The 23,378-nt window shown below is 46.5% G+C and overlaps 1 protein-coding gene across 2 annotated transcripts in view; it reads left to right on the top strand.

Moving 5' to 3' along the window:
• The window catches only part of LOC130530543 (ERC protein 2-like), a 109,065-nt gene extending 86,753 nt beyond the window's left edge, over window positions 1-22,312 (top strand). For both annotated transcript variants that reach the window (XM_057041795.1, XM_057041796.1), the window contains one exon: window positions 21,318-22,312. The gene's annotated coding sequence lies outside the window, so the exon portion shown is untranslated. The remainder of the gene's footprint in view (window positions 1-21,317) is intronic.
• Window positions 22,313-23,378: the final 1,066 nt, after the last annotated feature.

Below are 23,378 nucleotides of genomic sequence, written 5' to 3'. Positions count from 1 at the left end.
GGGTTTTAGTCATGCTCAGTCCAGTCAGGACATACGATGCTGCCGTATATCTAGGTCACATTTTGTATACTGTATGTGTTGTGTTCTCTGCGCCTACCCCCGGGCTGTTATTTGGTAGGGTCTGTGCAGGATTGCGATTGGAATGTGTTCAGGCTGGTCAGAGCGGCCATCTCCTTCTGATTGGTTGTTTATCCCCAGGCTTCCTCTTGGAGGTTCGCTTTAAATCAGTACGTCTCTGTCACTCTCTCCACCCCCCCCACCTCGTTTCGTTTCTCTTCTCTCTCCAGGTCGATATCTTGTAGAGTGCCGCCAGCTGTGTGTTTGATGTGAGTGTGTTTGACGGGCTAAAGCAGAACCAGCAGAGGGCTGCTCCGCGTTACTTCAGTTCAGAAAGGCGATGGTTGACCACAGTATCCTTCGACGCTATGCGGTCGAGTACGTCTCCTTCCATCGGAGCCGATTTATGCTAAATTATGCAGCATTTAAAGAAAATATAAGAACTCTTCAGTTATCCCAGGATAGCCGTGAGGGTTAAGAGGAGAGCGGTCAGCAGAGATGCATATGAGAACCTCTGCTGGTTCTTATGTCTGCAGCTGAAAAGTTCTCATTGATTTTATCCTCTCATCATACTGTGAACGTCATCAGCAACCTTTTATCAGACTTATCACAAGTGTCTTGTTCTGTTGTCTGTCTGCAGTATGAACTACATCATACACTACTTTTGTACGCTAATGAGCTAGCGCTCCCAGGATTTCGTTATGTGCACTAGGTGGTGCTTGACTTCTAACATGAATAATCATTACAGTGACATTTTGGAAGCCAGTTTTAGGTTCTGGCAACGTTCCTTGCGACTACTGCTAAATTGTGGTCCTCTTTCATACTTGATAAATGTCCATTTCCTTTTGTGGAGGAGCAAAAAGTCACAAGTATTATGTCAAAAGACATTTGTGTTCGTTCAAACCTTTCTCACCGTTCCTCTCATGCCCGGGTGTGTTTTAGGCGAGCGTGCAGCCTGAGCTCCTGTACCAGTTCCAGAAAAAATATGTTTTTCCTCACAGTCCTTTTGGGTTTTCCCTCGTCCATGCCTGAGCAGCCAGCGTGTTGCATCCCCGGCTCTGCACTTGTCTTCCATTAACCTCAATGTCTTTCATCACTCGGAGAAACTGAAACGACAGCTCTGCTTAATCTGCGAATGTTTGATGTAACTTTAAAAAAATGTTGTCAGGCTCTGAGGGGCAAACATGAAAAAAAGATCTTTGCAGTAGTTTGGTGCACTCATGACATGAGCTGGCAGCATTCCCGTGCACTGTCAGCCGTGGAAGATCAAATAGTGAAGGCAGCAAGGAGACATTTTGAAGAGATGCACACAATGCAACATTAAAGCGAGTTGCTGGCTGAATTGTGGGATCTGGGATTACCTGCTTGGGTTTGGATGTGACGCAGAATCCGTTTGTTTGAGCAGGAACACTTTTTGTTGGAAGCACATTGTGATAATCCAACGCACCCTGTCCGTAACCGGCCTGATATCAAAACCACTTTTCCCTCCATGAGTGTGGAGGCAGAATAAATCCCGACAACACTCATCAATAGGTGCCATTGTACTTTCGCTTCACTCTAATATCCCACCCCCGAGCAGTCCAGGCTGACGGAGCACGCTCGCAGCGAGGCTTCAGCCCTGGAGCTATGGGATTACCTCTGCTGCCGGGTGGTCCTCCCGCTGATCACAGAACAGCATCACTTACCAGGATTCTGTGTTGGAATATCGCGAGCTCGATATTTGGTTTGATTTCACGTTCTCTCTGGCAAAGCTCCTTTAATGCCTGGCGGGCAAAATGAGACAGCCGCCGTCATCCGTGTAAAGTCGGAGTGAAGCTGTCGAGGGGGATTGTGCTTGTTTGCGTTGGCAGGAGCAGGTGGGGAGGAGTTTATTTGTGGGATTCTTCACAGGTTACCGAAAACAGTGATTGGAAAACAAAAATATTAGCCAATTGTCAGTCAGTGAGCTGAGTTTTGAAATGAGATTCGATTTACACAGCGAGCGTTAGCGGCAAGATACAACTGAACCATGTCAACTGGAGCACCTCCAGACACAAATAAAATGCAAACCAATGGGAGAACATTACAGAGACTTCACAGTCACATCGAGGGAAAATAAAGGAAAAATTAAATATCTGCTGTGCGCCTCCGATGCTGTGCAACAGACACGCTGCCAGTTAGAATTGATGGTGCGTGGAGGACAGATGAAATCGGCAGCAGACAGGCTTCAGACCCTGTGGAAATTTAGGGTAATGCCTCGATTTCTTCACTTACTGTACACCCCTCTGCCTCAGGAATCTCTGTCTGGCTAATTTATCCAATCCAAGTCCCTGCAAACGATGTCTAGTGCCTTTAAAATGCAGTAAACAGCTGCTGAAAAAGGAGGCAAAGTTCCACATGCAGAAAGGAGGCACAATGGGATTCATCATGTAGAATAATATTTAAACAGTATTAATGGAACATTAGGTCATTTAATAGGGAAAAGTGTTGTTTATTCAGTGGCTGGAATTGAGCTGCATTACTTAACAGGAGTATAACGACACATTTAAAGGGAAAATTAAAGGAGACTTTTGGGGGGAGTGTTGGGTTTTATGTTGAAGAAGATCCAAATCAGAGCAGTTGTGGCTATTTTGTCAATTTCGTTCCGTCTTTGTACTCGATGCGGCTAATATGGGGGCAGAGCCTGGATTTAAGTACAGTATTTTCACAGGTAGTGAGACGGGAGCGGAGCTGTCGGGGCCCCACAGCAGCGTCCCCAGCCCAAGCGTTGGGAGCAGAGGACAATGTAAACTTTCTGTCACACGCATAAACAAGAGCCGGCTCGGGTTTCATCGCCCGGTCAACAGAAACTCACCCTCTCCTTCCCAGAGAAAGTATTTGTGTAATTTGTTTATGTGAGATTCCATAGTCCTAATGGGGGGAACGGCTTTCCCTTGAATCACACTACACCTGAGTTCAATTTTACCCACACAGGCCGATCGTAAAGATGGCATACCAGAGCAGAAACAGTCTGTCTTTCTCGTCTGTGTCTCAATTTAATTTCTCAGACCTTCCCCTCTCTCAGTCACATTCCTTTTCTTGCCCCCTCCCTCTCTCCCTCTCGTTTAGTCCTTCTCTTTGAAGGATAGCTGCACAACATAATGATTCAACAAATACACAATGAAGCGTCACTGTGGTCATAAAACATCTTTTTTTTGCAAAGATTGTTTCTGGTGGAGGATGGCGCGGCCTTTCAAATATTTCAAAACAAAAACTAAAAGCAACATTAACATCTTTCGTCTGGAAAACCTCTGCATATATTTTTATTGGGGACAGCGCATGAAAAAGTCATATAAACTCTTTTAGGAAACCTATGAGGCGCATTTATGGCGCAGTCCCCCAGCCAAATCCACAGACACATGCAGAACACTCTCCATGCACAAACGATCAACCTCGGCCAGCTCCTACATCCTGCCTCCCCAGCGTCATCATGTGTTCAGCAGCACTGAAAACAAAGGCTCGGCAGAACCTTTTACACCCCAGTGCAATGAACCGAAGAGCAGGCCAGAGACCCCAACATGTGTTAGCTTTGTTTGTGCCTTCTAATTACATATACACATAGTTATTTCTCTCACATCAGTTTGTGTGTGTGTGTGTGTGTGTGTGTGAGGCTTTGTGTCTGGAGCTGGTGTGTGTCACAGCAGGCCTTCCCATTCATGGTGATGCTGTTTTCTTTGGTAATGACTAGGCTCAGCCATAATTTGTTTGTGTGTTTGTCTGCATGCATGTGTGTGTGTGCGTTTGTGCATGTGTGTTTAAAGGAGTAACACCCTTGCATTTCACGCGCTCGCACCTGAAGACCAGCATTGTTGCTTTGAACTTGGAAGCAACCCATGCCCAAAGGAATGTTTGTGGGGCTTTTTTTGGTCTCTCTATTCAGACCTTTTCTCTGCTACCTTCAAGACTACTAAATTTACTGACGACACTATGTGGTCATTTGAGTAATGTCTGCTTCTGCGGATCCACAAAGCTGCACTAAACAGGCCTGCGTCATGTACTAATACACAAAGATTGGCCTTGAAGTATCATATCACAGTGTCAAGGGTCATTGCAACAGGGCTAAAAATTACCAAAGTAGCTGAGGAGGTTGCCAGACCTGAAGTATTATTCCCCATTCCAGTCCAGCACCACACACGCCGCGAGCTCTGCAGCCAGCCGTTACAGATATGAGGTCAACCCTGCCTTTGCCTCCTCCAGAACAGGCAGGCGTTCGGAATTTTAAGTGGGCTGAGATGAGTTTGTAAGTGTTGAGTCCACCAAATATCTGAGGGACAGCAAATTTCCCAGTGCCATTATGCATGTGGTCTCGCTCTTTTGTTTTAGAATGAGGCAACAAAGCATGACGTTATCATTGCAAAAGAGAATGGTATTAACAACTGCTGAAAGATGCGTTGCGAACAGAACTTGGATTCCCATTTAGTTGGAAGGGGGGTGGGTAAGAAAGGAGACAACAGGGGAGGGATGGGAGGAAAAAAGGATAACTTTGCAGGATAAAGGAAGGCCATGAATGTGTCTGTGCATTTAAAACTGAATTGCTCTTCATTTATCATTGTGAGCGTACCTGTGACACTCCGCGTCATCACTGTTGCAGTTTTAAATTTCCACAGGAATTTGAACACAGGGAGGTTCGTGTGATTTCATCTCTGTGTGCGCGTGCACGTGCCTGTGTGCTTGCATGTGTGTGTGTGACTGTGTTCTTCTTTCTTTCTTTCTTTCTCTGTTACTCCCATCTTTTTCTCCACATACAGATGTGGGATCGTTGTTTGCTTTTCTTGCCAAGCAAAAATGCTTTCTTCTTTTTCTGATCCGCTTTGGTGTTACTTGACAAGTGCATGCATGCATGAGTGTGTGTTTGTGTGCGTGTGCGCGCAAGAGACTTAGTGAGCGAGTGCTAAACCCAGTTCCTTGCCTGAGTGCTGCTGAAAAAGTCCAGGTTGACAAAGAGGATTGAGAGTGTCATTCTGAGATTATGCATAATGAGCAAGATTGACAGACATTGTATACACACACACATACACACACACACACACACACACACGCTCCTCCTGTTTCACATTCTTGTGACTGCTATGACAGGACCTCAGGATGCAACATTTTGGTGTAATCATTTTGCAGTGATTACACCAAAAACTCTCCTTGAACTACCACCTTCCTGTGGAGGAGGGGTTTGAGCACCTGGTGGGGTTGTCGGTCCTAAACATGACAGGTCAGACTAAGAGATGTTCTGAAACAGCAGTTTGTGTTGCCTGGACTAGAGTCATCAGGGCCTTTGGTCTTGGGACCCGCCTGGGCGCACCTTCCTGTTGGCTTACCACCAGCCAGAGGGTTCAGAAGGGGCCGGTGCTGTGTGATTGTGGGCGGGGGTCTAGACAACCCAATCCTGGGACAGTGACTCTGGCCCACTAGAGACTGTTGAGCTAACCTCTGTGTACAGTCTGTCCTCTGGAACCCAACTCCTTGAGAGAGGCTGGGCTCTCTTCTACCCTGGAGTTGTCGTCGGTGAGAGGCGAGGTGCTGTGTCGGCTTGTTTATAGCTCCCAAGCTCAGCGGCCATGTGTTGGAGTTCTCCCTAGTGGACGAGAGGGTCGCCTCCCCGTGCCTTCAGGTCAGGGATAGGAATCCTACTGTTGTTTTGGCTTATGGGCTGAACAGCAATGCAGAGTACCCGGCCTTCTCGGAGGCCCCAGGAGGGGTATTCTAACTAGAGACTCCATCATTCTACTGGGGGATGTCAACACTAATGTGGGCAGCATCAGTGTTACTTCTAGGGGTGTAATTGGGACGAATGGTCTCCCCAGTCTGAAAGCGAGTGGTGGTTTGTTGCTGGACTTCTGTTCTAGTCGCATACTGTGCAAAACAAAGACCATGTTCGAGCTTAAGGGTGTCCGTCAGCACACATTGCACCAGGACACCCGAGGCAGGAGGTCAAAGGTTGACTTCCTGTCATCTGTCCTGTCATCAAGCTCCTGTGAACACCAAATGGAAAAATGGATCGGACTGATCTGTAGCTGTATGACTGCATATCTGAAAGGACCTCACACAGAATTTGGAGGCAATTTTGACAAGATATAAAGTCCATTGTTGGCCAATGCTGTTGGAACACACATTGATAACTCTGCCTGCAGTATTTCATTTTAAATATGACATTCTTTCCAAATGAAAAACAGTTTTTTCTCTTTGAAACATTCCATCCATTTGCATTATTTTAGCATTCTTTAGCTGACTGTGTGCAGAGCTCAGTATTCTACGGCGCTCATGTTCCCTGGGCTGAAAACCTGATGAATAGTAAGACATTGTGGCTTTAAAATATATTTTTCTTTATATGGAATCCATCATTCTTCAATTATAATTCCACAAAGAAGAGCATTGCGGTTGATGTGAAGGTCCAAGCATGATTTGCTAACACCAACAGAGGTCAGATTTGTATCTGCGGTGTTTAACATTTTGTCATGGCTGGCCAGAACTAGCGAGGGAGGTAACCCTCAAACAGATTTCTCAGCCTGTTATCATCACCAGGCCATCAGACATCGGCTTTTTAAGCCCTTCTTTCATACACGAGGTAACATTTGGCTGAAAAGTACCTCACAGCTCTGCAAACAATCATCAGTGGATGGATGGGTGACTGGGAGCCATTACGTGCTGGTTGTCTAAATTTTTGTAGGTTTTTAAACTTTAAGACCCTGCATGCAGTCGCAGGGGTGCCAGAAACAGAAATGCATTCATCTACAGTGGATTTGCCTTGAATTCTTTTAGTTCCCTTCAATGAGGCTTCCTCTGCGATCTTTGCACACCTCAGAACTTCAAAAGAAGGAAATAAAAAAAACTGTCCATTTTTAATCTGCCAAGTGGCTGCTCTAAATCACTGTCCAATCAGATAGCAGCTGATAAGTGTGGCATGTGGTAGTTAGCTTGGCACTCGCGCGGCGCTCCGAGCTTTGGTGCAGGCTTGTCGGCACGGCATTCGCTCGCAGCGTTGCGGCGAGTCTGGAAACGGGATGATCCAGCTTTCATCTTATCACTTCGCACTGTGACACAAGCTTCAAAGAGAACTGGTCATTCTTACTGGCAGAGATCCGTGTCTTTGTGTGCGCGCGCGTGTGTGTGCATGTTTGTTTGTATGTTTGCATGTGTGTCTGTGTGATCTATCGACACATTCCCAGAAAGCTGTTCCAGGCTCTGGGACTGTCTTTAATGAAGACAAGGGCATGGCTTCAAAGAGCTGCAATCCAATCTAACATGTGCGGAAGTACACACACACACGTACACACGCGCGTGCACAGAGGCACACACACAACTGAGTGTAAGCATTTCAACCCAGTTTGCAATTTGGCAACATTCTTCATAACCTTCATAGCATGACTAGGAGAGACAAATGGAGATCCAAGAATGTGGAGCTTTGACAACTGGTGATTAAAAAGAGCAATCTAACAAAACATTGCATGAGTTCACCTGTCTTTAAGCTCAGGGGCAGAAGTCGTTTCTGCTAATAAATGTTTATATTTTTCGCAAGATATCATTAAGCACAAATTTATCACAAGCTGCGTCTACAAAGCTGCGTCTACAACGCTGCTTGTGCACGTCTGTGTCGTAAATATAGCATAAACTCAGGCGCGGATACTGATGCTGGTGTGTTGAAAGAAAAATGGAAATCAAACAAAAAGGAGAAATGCTGGAGCAAACTTCATTCCACACGATATTGCTGTCATTTGTAAAAGTTGCCTCGTACTTGTGGCTGTTGGCTGTCGGGAATCGATCGCTCCAGAAGACAAATATCCGGGATTAAAGTTACAAATCCACATTTTCGGATTGATGTCGGGAACAGACGCGAGATATTTTTAATGGAAGCACTGCAAGACTTTTCTTCGTGTTTTGAAACTTGAGATCTTCAGAGGCCTGGAACTGACCCTCAAACCGTTATCTGGAAATTCTTCATGCTTTATGGTTTACGAGTGTTGGTGCGTTGCACTTCGGATGTGTGTGCTTGTGCACACGCATGTGCGTGTGCATTTGCACATGTGTAACAGTGTGATTTCCACTGACTTTGAGCTGTGTTAAGGTGTGTTTAGCTTTGAAGTTTTCCTTGCTTTTATAAAAAGCTTAGTTAGAGGCATGAAGTGTTGGAATGTTTGTGTGTGTGTGTGTGTGTGTGTGGTGTGTGTGTGTGTGTGTGTGTGTGTGTGTGTGTGTGTGTGTGTGTGTGTGTGAGAGCGCGTGTGTTTGGTGGCCAACACAGTGGATGTGGTTCACCTTGCACTGGCCACCTGTAAGCCATCGACAGAAATTAGCCTCTTTAGTCTTGATGGGTTGCAGAACACAAGAGGAAGGGGTGCTGAGAATAAAGTAGGAGGGATGGTTTTGGTTGGTGGTGATTGTGTGTGCGTGTGTGCATGTGTGTGTGTGTGCGTGTGTGTGTGTGTGTGTGTGTGTGTGTGTAGCTAGCAGAAAAGTCAAGTGGAGACAGACACAATGTCTATTATATACAGTGCAAGCTGCGCTACCACACCAGTGACTTATTGGTTTTTGGATTCTCTGCCTGTGTGTGTGCGTTTTTGTGTGTTCAGGTTATTTAACATTCATAATGTGGCAGTGGGCCCAGCTGTGTCAGAGATTTCCTCTTACTAAACACACACAAGCGGGACTCATTACACTCAGCAAACAAATAAGTCATTAATACCAGCCTGCAGGCTCCACACACCCAAATAAGGACGCATAGTACTACATTTGCACACGTGTGAACGTGCTACCAACCTCTCCCATTCCCACAGTGTCCAAGACTCCTATAGGCTGGAGTTTGGGACTAGCGAGACTAATGATGTGGTCTCTGTGTTCCTGCTTCCTGTTCTTTGCTGGAGGACTTCCTATGTTATAGTCATGTGGCCCCGATTACTGTCTATATCTGGGAGCCCGGGAGCGGGACAGTTTTCCCCTGATAGACACGAACCCAAATCAGATCAAAAATAACTTCTGCCCTTCTCATCAGATATATGATATTATTCACCAGGAGCGGTGGAAACACTCAGCATCTGGGTTCTTTTTCAGCTTTTCTTGGGGGTTCGGTGTGATGAGGGCCTTACTGGTCCCGTTGTTCACTTTTTGTAGCGTAGCGGCCAATAGTCTCAGTTCCAGACCTCCCAACTGAGCTATTGATCAGCAGGTTGGATTGTTCTCGAGCCACACACTTTTTTTCCCCCCAATTTTCCAAATCCACTGAGCTTAATTTCTGTCAAATTTGAGTTAAAAAAGCTGGAAATACCTTTTCAAACCACAAAAATGCTTACAATCATCAGTAATCGGCATATTTAGGTTGCGTGCATTTTGTTGTCTTCTGAGCTTAAAATTCTGACAGCATAGCGCATGAATTCAAACGGTGTTGGCGGCAAACTGTTGCTGGCGTATGGTCAAAGGAGCAAACGTTCAAAATGGTCCCTGCATCCAAATAACTTACAATCCTTAATGAAACCTGCCAAATAACAATCTATAACTTCAATCCAAGTTAAATGAATGTAATTTGTACTGTTATATGTAAACTTTTATGCAATAGAGGAAGGTTTTTATACAAAGACCCATCCTGAGATAATCCAATAATCTGTTGCTGATACATTAATACCTTCATGCGTTTCATTATTGTATAATGAAGGGCCGTCTTGCCGTGTAACCCAACAGCTTTAGCCTGTTAGCAAGTTAGTGTTCCTCATCTGTGCTCTGCAGACTGAAAGTGTGTGTCCATGTGTGTGCATGCTTGTGTGTGGAGCTGTTCTCCAAGGGGAAATTGTTAGCAAATGGGCTCCAACTGCTGGCCTTTTAGCTTTGCAAACACAACCTGGAGCCCTCTCCCCACATCCCTCTTTACTCCCCCGACTCCCACCCCATCTACCCAAGCCTCTTACACACTGCAATTCACCTGCCCAGTAACCCCGGGGCTTCTCTTGCCTCTGCCCCCTCCCTTTCTTTCTTTACCTTCTTTTTTTTAAAGTGGCACCCACCCATTTACTTAGATATTTCCATAGTTATTCATCATTCCCCCTCCTGCCCTCTCTGTGTCTCCTTCTTCACACACAGAGGGCCATTCCTGAGTGGGTAAATAGAGTAAATTGGGGCTGACCCCCCAGGGTTAGCAGGGGCCATACTCTCTTTTCATGTCAAAGCCATATGAAGGCTGATTGGTTGATTGCAGTGCTCTCCACTTCCAAAAGGCTCCCTTGTGCGGCTGTAATTGCCCTATCATGTATGTGTGCACACATCCACATGCTTAGCGCACTCACACACACGCAAGCGCGCACATAGGTGGTTGTCGACACACACATTCTTATAGTGAAATGACTTAATTGGTGTTAATTGCATAATGACAGTAGTGAATTGGACCTGGGTCAGAGGTGATGTGGAGTCTGAGTGGTGAGGGGGATGGAAAAAGGATGTCTAGAAGATGTGAGAGGAAGGCTGGCACTTCGACTCCGTCACAGTGGCCCGCTCATTCTTCCCCTGGTTCCCGTACTCAGACATCCTTGACTTGATTGCAAAAGGCCTGTGGGGATGACATACACACACATACACACACAGAAGACAGACATCCCATTGCAGTGTGGAGGGATGCTCTATAAGCTTAACATGCGGATTCAATTTGACTCAATCAGCACGTGTGTGTGTGTGTGTGTGTGTGTGTGTGTGTGTGTGTGCGTGCATGTATGTGTGTGTGCGTGCATGTATGTGTGTGTTGTGTGGCAGCTGAAAGACCCCTGTTGGTGAAAGCGTTTAAGCCATCATCATTAGAGACATGTTGGTACAGAGGTGTGTTTTAGTAAAGGACGTAATTGGCCCGTCATAGTGCTGCGTAATCTTCTCATATTCTATCAAAACAGCAAATGCTATTGGCCATAATGGCCATGTTTAAGGTGGGACCTTCTTAAACATAGCGCTTTATGCTACACACAGCTGAATAGCGGATGACGTGTATGTATGAAGTTGGGGGTGCACCAAAAGCCCTGCAGTTATATATTCCGCCTCCACAGTCAACTATACACATGCATTTCCCTTTAATTTTATGGAATCCTCCTGTGTGCGTGCGTGTGCGTGCACGTGCAGTCTGTGCAGTTTGAACCCGGGACGTAAAGGATCGCGTGATTTCAAACCCAGAGCCTCCTCAAGTGGAAACAATGCTGCGCCTGAGACCACCCGGGATTAATTTCTGAAAATGTTCTTGTGTATGTGCATAAATACATTTGGGTGCATTTGAACTGTGCAACAGTTACCCTCGTGAGTTTGGCCAGCACGTTTGGGTGTCATTGTGTGTTGGAGCTGTATCTTCCATCTAACTGGTAATTGCAGGGAGTGAAAAGTGATGGAAGACGTAGAAAAAGACGGCCCGGTGAAGACGTAGCCTTCATTTCACCCCCTCTGGATAGGACCCACTCTATATTACATCTATACATCATAAAGCAGCACTTCCACCCCTCATGCTTTACCTGTAGCATTAATGAGAAGAAGTGTATAAGAAGCCAGAGTTTGCCGTACGTGTGTGAGTGTCATCAGTGTCCACATGTCACGCTCGTACTTGTAAAGTCAGGGCACTTCATCATATGCTGCATTCTTCCAGTGTGTTTGTTTATGTACAGCCTCTTTTCACTCTTTAAGTGGTTTCTGGAGCTCGGATGATAGATGTGAGTCCCAAAGAAAGACGTCCCCAGGAGCCCCTTTCACACACAAAGGGAGGCCGGTGCTCCAATCTACAGTAGGCCTGCATGTGTGTGTGTGTGTGTGTGGGGGGGGGGGGGGGGTCTTTGGACGTGCATGTGTAAATACCTCCGTGTGTGTCGGGGCCGTCACCTGTTCCTCGGGCTCCGTGCGTGCCGTGTCTCTGGGCGAGCCTTTGATCTGCTCAACAGGAGATTCCTACAGTGTGAAATAGCTGCAGCCAGATTTAGTCAATGAAAGAGCAGCTTTTAACCACTGTTATTACGCTCATTTTTTTAAACATCACCTCTCGTTTGTGTCTGTCTTGCTCTCTCTCTCTCTCTTTCTCTGGTCTTGGTCCTTCTCTGTCATTTCCTGCTTCCTTACGTGTGTGTATGAATGTGCCCGTGGGAGCACGTGAATCTTGGATTGAAAGCTTTTTGTAACAGTCGTCACAAAAGAAACTGCAAAAGGTTGAATCTTAAAGTGGTTTTCTGGTTATCTGGTTAAGGACACAGACTTTTTTTAAAAATAAGACCAAAGGTGTTTGAGTCCGAGCAACAGGGTGCTGAAATAGATGGATTCTTGTTCTCTGTTTGTGAAGTCCTTCCCGGTAATGACACGGCAAAAAGACAACATTCTGGGGGGTCTTCGGCTGATAAACAGCCTCTAAGTTACATTGTTTAATTTAAGGCACAACACACGTGCTGCATTTGGCCAAGCGAAGGGACACAGATCATGTGAGCGGCGGAGGAGAGGACGAAAAGTTTAGTCCTCACGCCTGCTTGGTTATGTTTGCGAGACGTACGAGGGTCTCGACCTGCGCCGCAGCGAGAAGTGTCGTGGGAAAGCTTCAACATTGTGTAAATCCAACTTGCTTTGGATTCAAAAGCTCCAACGTGCACCCTTGAGATAAACGGGGGTTCGGAAGTCAAACCCCTTCAGTTGTCTGATACCAACGACATCAAGAAAAGGTGGGTAAGACACGTCCCCATGTCCATTTTCTTGAACTCTAGCAGTGGGAGACGTAGCGGAGGGATGTGGAATCCGGCTGTAAAACAGAGCCACTCAGCAATGGGGGGGTAATGTGAGTGACGGTTGAAAGTCACAGCCTGTGACCTGAGAAAGCTCCTACTAAACATCAGCACATGACCTTGCCCGGGAGGCCGGAATTCTTTTAGCCTTAAGCTGATACTATTCCCACCACCACCCAGACAACATGGGCTGAGTTCACACAGACATAAACACGCACACACGCGCGCACACACACACATATGCCAGTATTTATGACTTTCTGGGAGTCTAAACACATTTCACACACTTTCACAGGTCACTGAAGTGCAAACTATCAGCATCTGCATTATGAGCTTTAGTTATGAGTCAGAAGAACCGGAGCTGAAAAGTGACCATAAGTTTTCCAGATCGTTGATGCTCCAGGATTTCAAAAGCAGAGTGAAGACAGGTTTACATACAGTAAATTCTCAGCTCAGCTCTTTATCATCCTTGGCTACCATAACAGACAGCATTTGAGGAGCCAGTGCATCATAACCTGTTATAGTTGTTCCACTTTGAGACTGAACGGGTAGCTCAGGCCTTGGCTCTGACAGCACGGACGCCTTTTTCAGCGCCTGTTTAATGAGCACCGTGTCTTTGGGCTGTAAATATTACAGAAATAAGAGGCATTTGTGCCGACTAATGAGGATTATTTACTCTCTGTCTGTGCACGGAGCCAAACCTCTGTCACTTTCTACGACGCTTATTTATGATCCGCAGCATTTCCCTTTAAGTTTCACTGCCAGGGCCTTCCATCGTGTCACACAGAGCACTCCAAAGGGCTGTTAAATGTTCAAGATGGCTGCACTGTCAGGGCTTTGAAGACATTTCTGGCCTGCTGCTCCTATTAGTTGCCCCTTTACACGATCTCAGACTGGCCACGCGCAACATGTCTTTCCGGGAAATTGGGGTTATTCAAAACAGGAACTGTACATGTTGTTCTTGTTGACATTTTCACATGAAATTTTGGAGCCAGTATTATGAGTTCTAACAACAATGTGTGGCTAATTAATGTCTTTGTCATTGGGCACATGAACTTTCTGCTTCTGCGCCCCACCGTTGATGGTGTCTGAGCTCTGGGTCAGGCTTCCCGAGGTGCGGCGTGAATCTAAATGGCAGTAAAGGCAAAAGAAGGCACTCAGCTGCTGCCGTGAAGTCTTTGTCCTATCATCCCCTTCAGACAGACCTTAATTTTTAAAGGACGGGGCTGGAGCTAGACGCGAATAGACTTTAGCTATCCAGATTTTAGCACTTCCTGTCTGCCTTTCCCCCTCAGTTCTTTTCATTACCCGCATTTTATTTCAGGTTGCCACTAACTCGCCTATTAAACTCGCCGCCTTGCATCTTTTCTTCACTTTTTTTTCTCTCATCCACCATTGCCCAGGTCAGGCTGAGGTATGGTATCACTAGCAGACCACCAGGCTTTGTGAATGCCTCCGTCTTTATCCCAAGCGTATATCCAATGTGTTTCATGTCCGGGGGCTACGCTGACCCCAGGAGCACTAAACTGACTTTGCCAGCAACATGATTGGCTCTTCCTGAGACCAGACTTAAATAGCATTAAGCACCCAAGTGCAGCTGTGCTAGCACAAACATATTCACTTGACTCGACATCAACCTCCACTTTGTCACGCAGGCTCGGGCTTTTTCCCAACCCGGCCACGGCGTATTTGTGCCAAAAACTAGACAATAAGCCACAAAACAAATTCCGCTCACATGTGATGGATGGATAAATGAAGGCATTGTTAGCACTGGATGGGCAGGGACTTGAGTGTTTGATGACCAAACAAAAATCTTTGCTGACTGTGTAAATCTCTGTCTGAACCTGTCTACCTCAAATACTTGTAGATACTGAATAGACATTATTACTGGATTTGTTGACACAAGTGTCCCACGCACACACATCCACACACACAGCGGCGCACACATCGGTAAAGGTGAGCCAGGTTTTCCTCCGGAGCAGATTGAGATCTAAAGGATCTCATTTATTTGCTTAACTGGTTCAAGTAATCCTAAATAGATCTGAGATGACAAAGCCCAACCATTTGTAATCCAGCTCTGGCTTCATTGTCTCCATGCCCATTTATAGCGAGTGCTCGCACCCATCAAACTCCCAGGATTCCTTGCATAGGTATTAGCTTTACAACAGTCTCAACTCTTGGAGAATGTAGTCCCCCCCCCCCACCTGAAATATAACTGTTGAGGACCTCTAACTGTGACAACATTAGCAACAACTTTAGCATAGCATGGACACAAGGGTGTTATTGTGACACAAACCCAAATAGAGAAGATTAAAGAGGAAGCACACCATCTGTTTGCATGCTTTCATGAAGGCCTGTTCACCAGTTGTCTGGCTCTCTGCTACATAGAGGTCTTGAAGACATTGGTCCACGCTCCTGCGGGGATCAGTCTGCTCTCTGTAAATACTATAAATGGAAGAAATATAACATCTGTCATTGTGCAGATTTTTTTCGTACGCCTGTGATGTCGTGTCTCAGTGTTTGAAGTGCAGAGCGGTCATAATTTTTTAGCATTATGCTATAAAAGTGTTCCTGTTTCCGCTAAGGTAGGCCATGAGTCAAAGCTTCAAAGCAAAGTTAATGCCACCGTGCTCCCCCTCCTTCCCCTACCCACATGAGGTGCTCCACAGCACCCACACCCGTTTTTTTTTCTTTTTTAATGGGGGTGAGAGGCCGTTACCATGTCATTCGGCATGGCCCCTTATCGGACCATCAGGCTACCCTCAGATTCTCTTTCCAGATGGAGGTGAGATAGGGCCTCAGAGGCCCGGACCCCCACAGACACTGAGCGCATGGAGGCCTCCCCTGATCTCCTACCTGATGGAGGTGCTTTAATGTGGGCTCAGGTTTCACTCGTCTCCCCCGTCTGGCTGGGCCTGCACCGGTTTCAGGATGCAGGCGGGTTGAGGCCTGGGATCCGATTGGCTGCCTCCCCTCCACTTCGAAGTGTAGCTCTGGGTCAAGGTAATGTTATGGGAGACGAGCTCACCGGGGTGCCAACAGTGTTCTCACTTTGAAAGAAAAAAATTGCAGTGCAGGTACCCGCAGCTGGCCCCCAGTCGGGCTCTTGACATTTCTCTCAGCGGCATAAGCACCGCCACTCATATGCACCTCAATGTGAAGGGGAGGAAGAAAGAGGGAACATTTTTGTGAAGCGACAAAAGAGCCTCAAGGAGTAAATGAGTGCAATTGGTTGGAGGAGCTTGTGTGAGTGATTGGCTGCAATAGGAGGAGGAGGGAGATGTCTGAGAGGAGAAAAAAATTCCACCGACCTTTAATTGTTGTTGCACTACCCTGCGTGAAGCCACATGGAAGCTTTCTTTTTATTCACCTAAATCTCTGCAGATTCTGTGCATATGTGTGCGAGCAGGAGGCAGTTCTGAGTTCATGTGGACAGAAATATGCCCAAAACAACCTAGGGAGCACTAGGGAGCGAGTCCTGCAGTCCGCCCATATCATTTGTTCATTGGCACACCTTTGCCTGTCTCAGGAAACTCACCACCATTCCACAGAGAGCTCTCCATCATTCCTCACAGGATTAGAGACAAAGACGAGAGACGGAGAGAGGGAGAAAGTTCAAGGGGAGGGATCGCTCCCTCTCTTTTTGTAGCTGGCAGAATCTGTGGTCTTTCTCCTTCGCTGGTAGTTTAATCGGGAAGTTGTTGCACAATCAGTGAGTGAAGCCTGACTCTCCGTGGTCGTTTTGATAGATATTTCTTTTACCGGTGACTTTTTTAATTAAACAGCCAACTCCACATGCCAATGTTTGCATTGAGCAGATGAGGACCTGTGGTGAGGAAAGTGTTTGTCGACACAGTGGGTTTACTTTGGGATAGCCAGGGACGGCGTAGCTTCCAAGGCTCTACGTCCGAATCATGCAAACTTTAAAAAGAGTGCAGATAATGTTGTCTCTGGGATGAGGCCGAGCGGCGGCGGGGCCCATGTGACTGCGTGAGCAGGTCTCCTCTGCACCTCTCCGCTGGGCACCTCTGTGGCTGCTTCACACTTGATTTCACCCAGCGTGTGTTTGCTCAGATGAAGGAAATTATGTAATTAGCCTTTGAGGGATTGTTTTCTTTGACTCTTTACCCGCAGACTCTCCCACCGTTACTCTCTGACACCCCCCCTCCTTTCGTTTTTGCACTCCATCTCTTTCCATCCAGTGGCAGCAAGAGATGGCAGTCATTTAGCCACGCCCATGTCGATTTTTCCCTCATTAACTGCTTTTTGTAGGGGTGAAAGAGAGAGTTCTGAGGGGGTAGATGAGGGACGAGTGTAAATGGAACCGCTGGGTGCACAGGAGTGGTGTTGGGCTTTACTGGTTAGGTCAAAAGCTGGTAGATGGGTGCTGGGGTATACACGAGCGGTACCGAGGGGGAGGAAAACCTGGCATTTTACTCTCTAATTCCAGTCGGCCTGGAGGCCTGGAGCACTAAGAAGGGCCTCACTGTTGCTCTCTGGATCAGCCAGGTATTGCTTACATAAAAAGCAAGTGAAAACAGCTGTAGGGATAATTAGCTTGATTCTCCATTACATGCCATGAGGGCCAATAACGAAAAAATGGAGTCTTGTTTGGGTTAGAACTGCAGCCCCAACCAGGAGGAAGTTGTAAAAGTCAGGCAGAAAAGAAAAAAGAGAGCGAATGGGAGGGGGGGGGGGGTGATTGAGAAATATAGGCCATTGAAGTGAGCTATTGGAGTAATTGTTCCAGAAGATGTTCACTCTTTCGTCGACCACATATTCTAGGATGATGTCAGCACGCATGAGAAACCTCTTATTTCTTTACGTACTGGCTGCTCCACAATCTGAGTTTTTATTTCATAACTCGCCAATAAGTTTTAGTTGCTGTTTTATTACATTCGTTCCAATGATTGAAATGTAATTTTAACAAAAAATCTTAAACCAGCGTTCCGTTATCCAGCAGCGTACAAAGAATTTCAAGTTGCGCGGTTAGCTTTTTTCATTGTTAGCCAAATGTTATGCTGCTATTTGCCACATCCTGAATTTGACCCCCAAACTCTGACCCTTTAAACTGTGATATGATTTATGCTGGAGTCAGAGGGCAGCTATCACAGGGTTCTAGTAAATGTAAAGAGCAACACTTTAGCACTGGTAGCCTCAAAAATCTGCAAGGAGTCTTTAACAAAAAGCTTTCACAAGGACCCGTCAGCTCAGCTTTCAAGCCCGATGCTGGGGACAGTGATGGACAGCTGCTAAGAAAAACGAGACTTGTACACATCCTCAAACACGCAACGCGGATTCTGTAGAAGTTTTTTAGCATTTTTACACCGATTTAAATGCTGAGTTAAATATCGAGGCTTCATACAGTATGTCCTCGTTCACTAACTTTTAATGACTTTTCCATGACTTCTCCATAACCTTTCAGCAAATTTCCATGACTAAAATAAAGACTTCATTGTCCACTGACATTTTTGGGGGGGGGGTTCTGTTCAAAGTGCCTGTCTTTGAAAAAAAAGAAAATAGTGTTGTATAAAAACATAAATGACAAGGTTATTTGCTGGGTATTTTCTTTTGTCCGTTTTTGACCAAATATGGAGAAATCCAATAAAATCTAAACCTTGCATTATTTCAAAAATATGTCAAAGAGTATTTATAAGTGTTTGTGTGAGAAGACTCAGAGGCAGGGAGTCCAGAAACATTGGTTTAATGGAGTGCATATGGAAGAGCTGATTTATTATTCTACAAAGTTAAAGGAAAATGCCTATTCTGATGAACTTTGACCTCTTGCTATTTAAAAATGTTGCAGTAAAAGTACTTTATATTTGTGTAAGTAAGATAAGCTGGGCTGAACCCAGAGGTACTTGTTTTATGCACTACTTAGGAATGAACTTTGACTTTGGGAAATTTAAGCACAGGCACAGTAAAAGTACTTTTGAGCAAATAGTGTAAGGGGCAATAATTCACGTCATCTTTGAGACACCGGGCCCATTTATTGTGAAATAAATTTGTACATTTGAGATTTTAGGGAAGCGGAATGACGACACTAGCTGGCCTGGTCCATCAGAGGAATTTATAACACCGACGTTCATAAACTTGCTAATAGGAATAGCAGCGTTAGCAGCAGCAGGTGCTGCCATTTCATCCCCCCCCCACCCGCTAATGTGGTTAACAAGCGCGGCCTCATCCAGGATGGTGTTGTGGGATGTTTCAAGGGACACCTGACCCGTAGCACTTGTTGGGTCAGGAACCTTTGCCACCACAATTTGAGCTTGAATCTTTTAGCATTTTTTTCCGAGTGTTTTAATCCTGCACATACCAGCATATGATACGTCACCACAAATGTGGCATTTTGACTAACTAATGCAGACCAATGTATAGGTGGCTTTTTACCTCCAGTAGTGCTCTGTTTTAGAGAGCAAAGTGTAATAAATCAATCATTTTCCTGCCTCCAGACCGTGAGTGGACCAGGATTAATATGAGAAAGTGTTCACCCTGTCGGGTTCCGCCATCCACCATGCAGTGAGTGGAGGAGTGGCGAGGAGGACGAGGGTTGTGCAGGGAGAAGATAGGAATTTGCTGATTTGAGCTGAATGCTGCAAGAGGAAGAGGGAAGATTTATTCCGACAGTTAAGTGGTATGCAGGGAATAACCGGAATACTTGATTAAGAATTCAATTTAGAAAAGATGTTATGCGATCAACAGGAAAACCTGACAGCCTTTTTTCGGATCTCGTTTCCCATTTCAGAGCTTGCTGCAGCACCGCAATTCCACACAAACCTCAAATCAGAAGCAGAAACATGTATCTTTGTGCGATTTCCCCCATCCTGAAAGCTACATTAAACACTTCAGCATGATGGCGGGAGGCTTTGCTCCTGATCTCCTGGGCGCGCGTCAAGTGTTAATAGTTTTATCAGTAGCTGCTCCCATTAATGGCCGTTTCACACTCTGGATATTAACGCACCGATTTATCACATTCCTCAGGCTGCCAGACCTCTGGACATCATCTGTTGTTTGCTGGAGAAACGGAATCCTGTTTACCACTTTCAGATGTTATTTCTCCCGCGTTACTTCCAAAGAACCTGAAACCTCAGAACACTTTTGTCTGTATCTAAATGATTATCCTCAGCTGAGTTTGGAGCGAAACCTGCAGGTTTTAGTGACGTTTTGTGCTCTCTTTTCTTTTGAACGGCGCCGTATGTGCTGAAATCCATCTCGCTGCCATTTACGGCCGATGATGCAGAAAAGTCGAGACCTGAAAGAAATCTACGCTCAGTTGTGTGAAGGGCGACTCCAGCCTGCCTAATATGCTCATCCACAACCCAAAATCGGCCTTTGAGCTCGAGGGCACGATGTTTGGCGCGTTTGTGCCGTGTAAAGTAGGCGTGCGCGCGTTCGCAACACAAAGCCGTACACGCTTCTTCATTAGCGGCGTGAGAGCAGGCGTCACACGCGAGTTTGCGTTGTAAATGCGTCTGTGTGTGGAGGCAGCGAGGTGCTGACAGAGAAGAAAGAGGAGCGGTCTTCAAACAGGTCCAGGGGCAGGTCGGCCTCTCCATTATGCCTCGCCGAGGGCCGTATTTGTTGGTTTTCTGGCCCCCGAATCATTAATTTCAAGGCAGACGACAGCAAGCGAAACCCGAGACCAGCGCATGACACGCATGCACAAATTCACACGCGAGCATCTGCGTGTGCTGACGCGCATGAGATCACCCGTACGCGCGAGGAGCCTTGTGTGTACACACACGCACACAAGCAGGCCCTGTTGCATAACAAATGATGGCACTTAAATTGCGGGGCATGTTTATTTATTTCTGGCTGTAATGGATGGGCCTTCCCGGCCTGGCAGCCAATCAGAGAGGGACAGAAAGATTGTAAGCAGCCCTGCACAACAGGACACGCTAACCCACGTTCATCTTTTGAGGAGCGACGCCGCCGTCGAACACTTGGAGTCTCTTCTGGTGAAAATTTCCAGGTGATTAGAGTTAAGTCGACCTCTGTGAGCATCTCTGGTTCCCTCCATTAGAGCCTCTCCGGGTGACTGATGGTAGCATCTTCAGTGATTGGCCGTTATTCGAGGGCCTGTTTGCTCAGCCAATGAGGCGCCCCGAACAAGTTAGACATATATCATTGTTTTCTTTCTCTTTTTTCTTCGCACGGCCTAAACCTCAGGAAAGAAGTGGTTGCTGACGGCTGTGCAGCCTGTGTAACAGACACATGCCTGTTTTTTTCCCGGGGTCTTATTATTAATGAGCACTTGATGTTTGGAGCGCTGCCAGCTGCATTTAGGGCATTCTTAAAGAGGTCTGGAGCCTCGCCGAGCAGTTGGGAGGAGAAGAAATGGTCAACTTAAATCTGAGATAAAAACCAAGCTATCTGGAGCTGGTCTGAGTTACTGGAGTCGCTGCAGGAAATTGAAAACAAGCTGAGGATCCTGGGCCATGTGATGCAACTTCCTATCGCTGTTTTACAGTAGACGCTGGCATTTGTTTTCGATCTGCGTTGATCTCTCGTTCTGATCACTCTTTCTCCACGTCTCCACAGATGCCGGCAGCAACAGCAGGTAACCAGGGCCGGCCTGGGACGAGCGCCGTGGGCTAAACTCCGCCTCCGACTGTCAGCGAGTTATTTAGGAATGTCAACCGACCTTTGCTGGCGAAAGCGACGTCCCGCCGCCCCTCCATCATCAGTCATCAGTGCCCAGCTTCAAAGTATTGGCAAATGGTCCGCTGCCTTCATTTCCCCGGCTGTTTTCGAGTTAGCTGGGCCAAACGGAGTTCTGGCTTCCCATCAACCGACAATCACTCCGCCACTGTCGACTACCGGTGTGGCTGAGCCGAGCCGGGCGGATCTCTCCGCAGACCCATGCCAGCCATGGACCGCTTTCTAATGCCACGCCTGTGTTTAGACTTCTGTTGTAAATGTCACAACATGGACCTCAGAATCCACAACCCGCAGAGACCTTCTCGACGTGCCGTGCCAAAGGAGACAGCCCCGCCTGCTGGGACAGATTACTGAAGGCTTCTGAAGCAGAAACCGCTCCGGTTCCTCGTCTGCTTGAGCATCCCGCGCATCACGCGGAAGAGCTGAAGGTGTGACGGCGGACGCCCCCGAACGCAGCGCGCCCATCGGCCCGTGCGGCTCGTTGACAGGAAAGGGAAACGCTGATGGCCTGGAAACGGCCAGCTTCACTGGAAGAACATTGTGTTTATACGTCGCTCCTCGTGTTCTTGTAACCTGCTGTGCATTCGCTTGATCTTCTGTTTGCTTTTCTACACCTAAAAGACTTTTGAGTGCCACTTTTCTTTTCTTTTTTGTTTTGTATCTTTATACGCTGATTGATTCGATTCTTTTATTTTGTATTGATGCAGTGGATCTGAGTGGACTGCACTGGTTTCCACTGTACTGGAACCCCACTGGTGACCATAATGGACATGGTCTTGTGTTTTGAATTACCAGTTTCCATTCAGGCTCTACCTATTATACTTTTTTTTTTCTGCACCGTGTGTGCATGTTTGTGGGGTTCCATGACTGTGAGGGCTGGGGGGGGTTTGGGGTGGGGGGGTAAACACTATTCACCCATGACTTGTTCTAACAGTCTTTGCAGTGGTCAGCTTGTTGGGTTTTTTCTGTTTTCTGTTTGAATAAAACTTGCGAAAGAAGTGCGTGTATGTGTCTGTGTTTTTATTCAGACAATAAAACGGACAATGAAATTTACCGAGCTATTGATAAATATAAACGCAACAATGCACATTTTCATGAGAATAAAGTCCCCCACCCCACCCTGCTCTAATGGCAACTAAAACAATAGAGTTCTTGCACTGAACAAGAAAGAATTTTCTCCAGTTTTCATGGTCTACCAATTCTCTCTCTCATAAACTCAGCCAGATGTTGCCCAGTTTTTTTTCCCTAAGGGAATGTTGGGGGGGTGGGGGACGTGGTGAGGGATCAGTAATGTGGCTGAGAATGTTTTAAGTGCACTTTGACGCAGTGGCCGCCCCGTAGCATCCACCGACGTAACGTTAGCTGGAAAGGGAAGATCAGCGGGACTCGCAGGGCACTTTGCACTCAATTCACAGCCGGGCGGAGAGTTCGCCTCCTCACGGAGACCAGCACGTGTGTGGCGAACGGATCAGTCACTCAGGTCTGGTGAACATCTTTTTATTATTTTTTTTTCAGAAAAGAATTTAGGACCGAATCCCAACTATGCTGGAATACTCACAACAGTTGGACTGCAAAAGGTCTGACAACGTCCAACGAACACGCTGCAACCGCATAGAGCGGGGCCAAACAAGCCCAGATGACAATGATATTTCCCTGTGACAGGCGTCTTGGGGCCAGTGATATCCGACATTAGTCGGGAGGATAAACTCAAGCGTTTCTCATCATGGTGTGATGGTTCTGTCATGCTCTGACTTGAGCTGACAGGCCGGTCAAACCGAATCCAAAGGTTAGGATGGCCCCAGATATATGCTGCCTAATATCTGGCTCCTGCCATCACAGCATTAAAAACAGCAGCATTTCAGACATTAAGACACGGCAGCCGTGTCCAGTCTTTTTAAGTGCATTTCAGCAAATTATTTATGGTTGCTGTCAATTCTTTTA

Source organism: Takifugu flavidus, chromosome 8 (assembly GCF_003711565.1).
Source record: "Takifugu flavidus isolate HTHZ2018 chromosome 8, ASM371156v2, whole genome shotgun sequence".
Taxonomy (NCBI): Eukaryota; Metazoa; Chordata; class Actinopteri; order Tetraodontiformes; family Tetraodontidae; genus Takifugu; species Takifugu flavidus.
The sequence above is the reverse complement of the archived record's forward strand: the minus strand, read 5'-3'. Positions and strand labels throughout refer to the sequence as shown.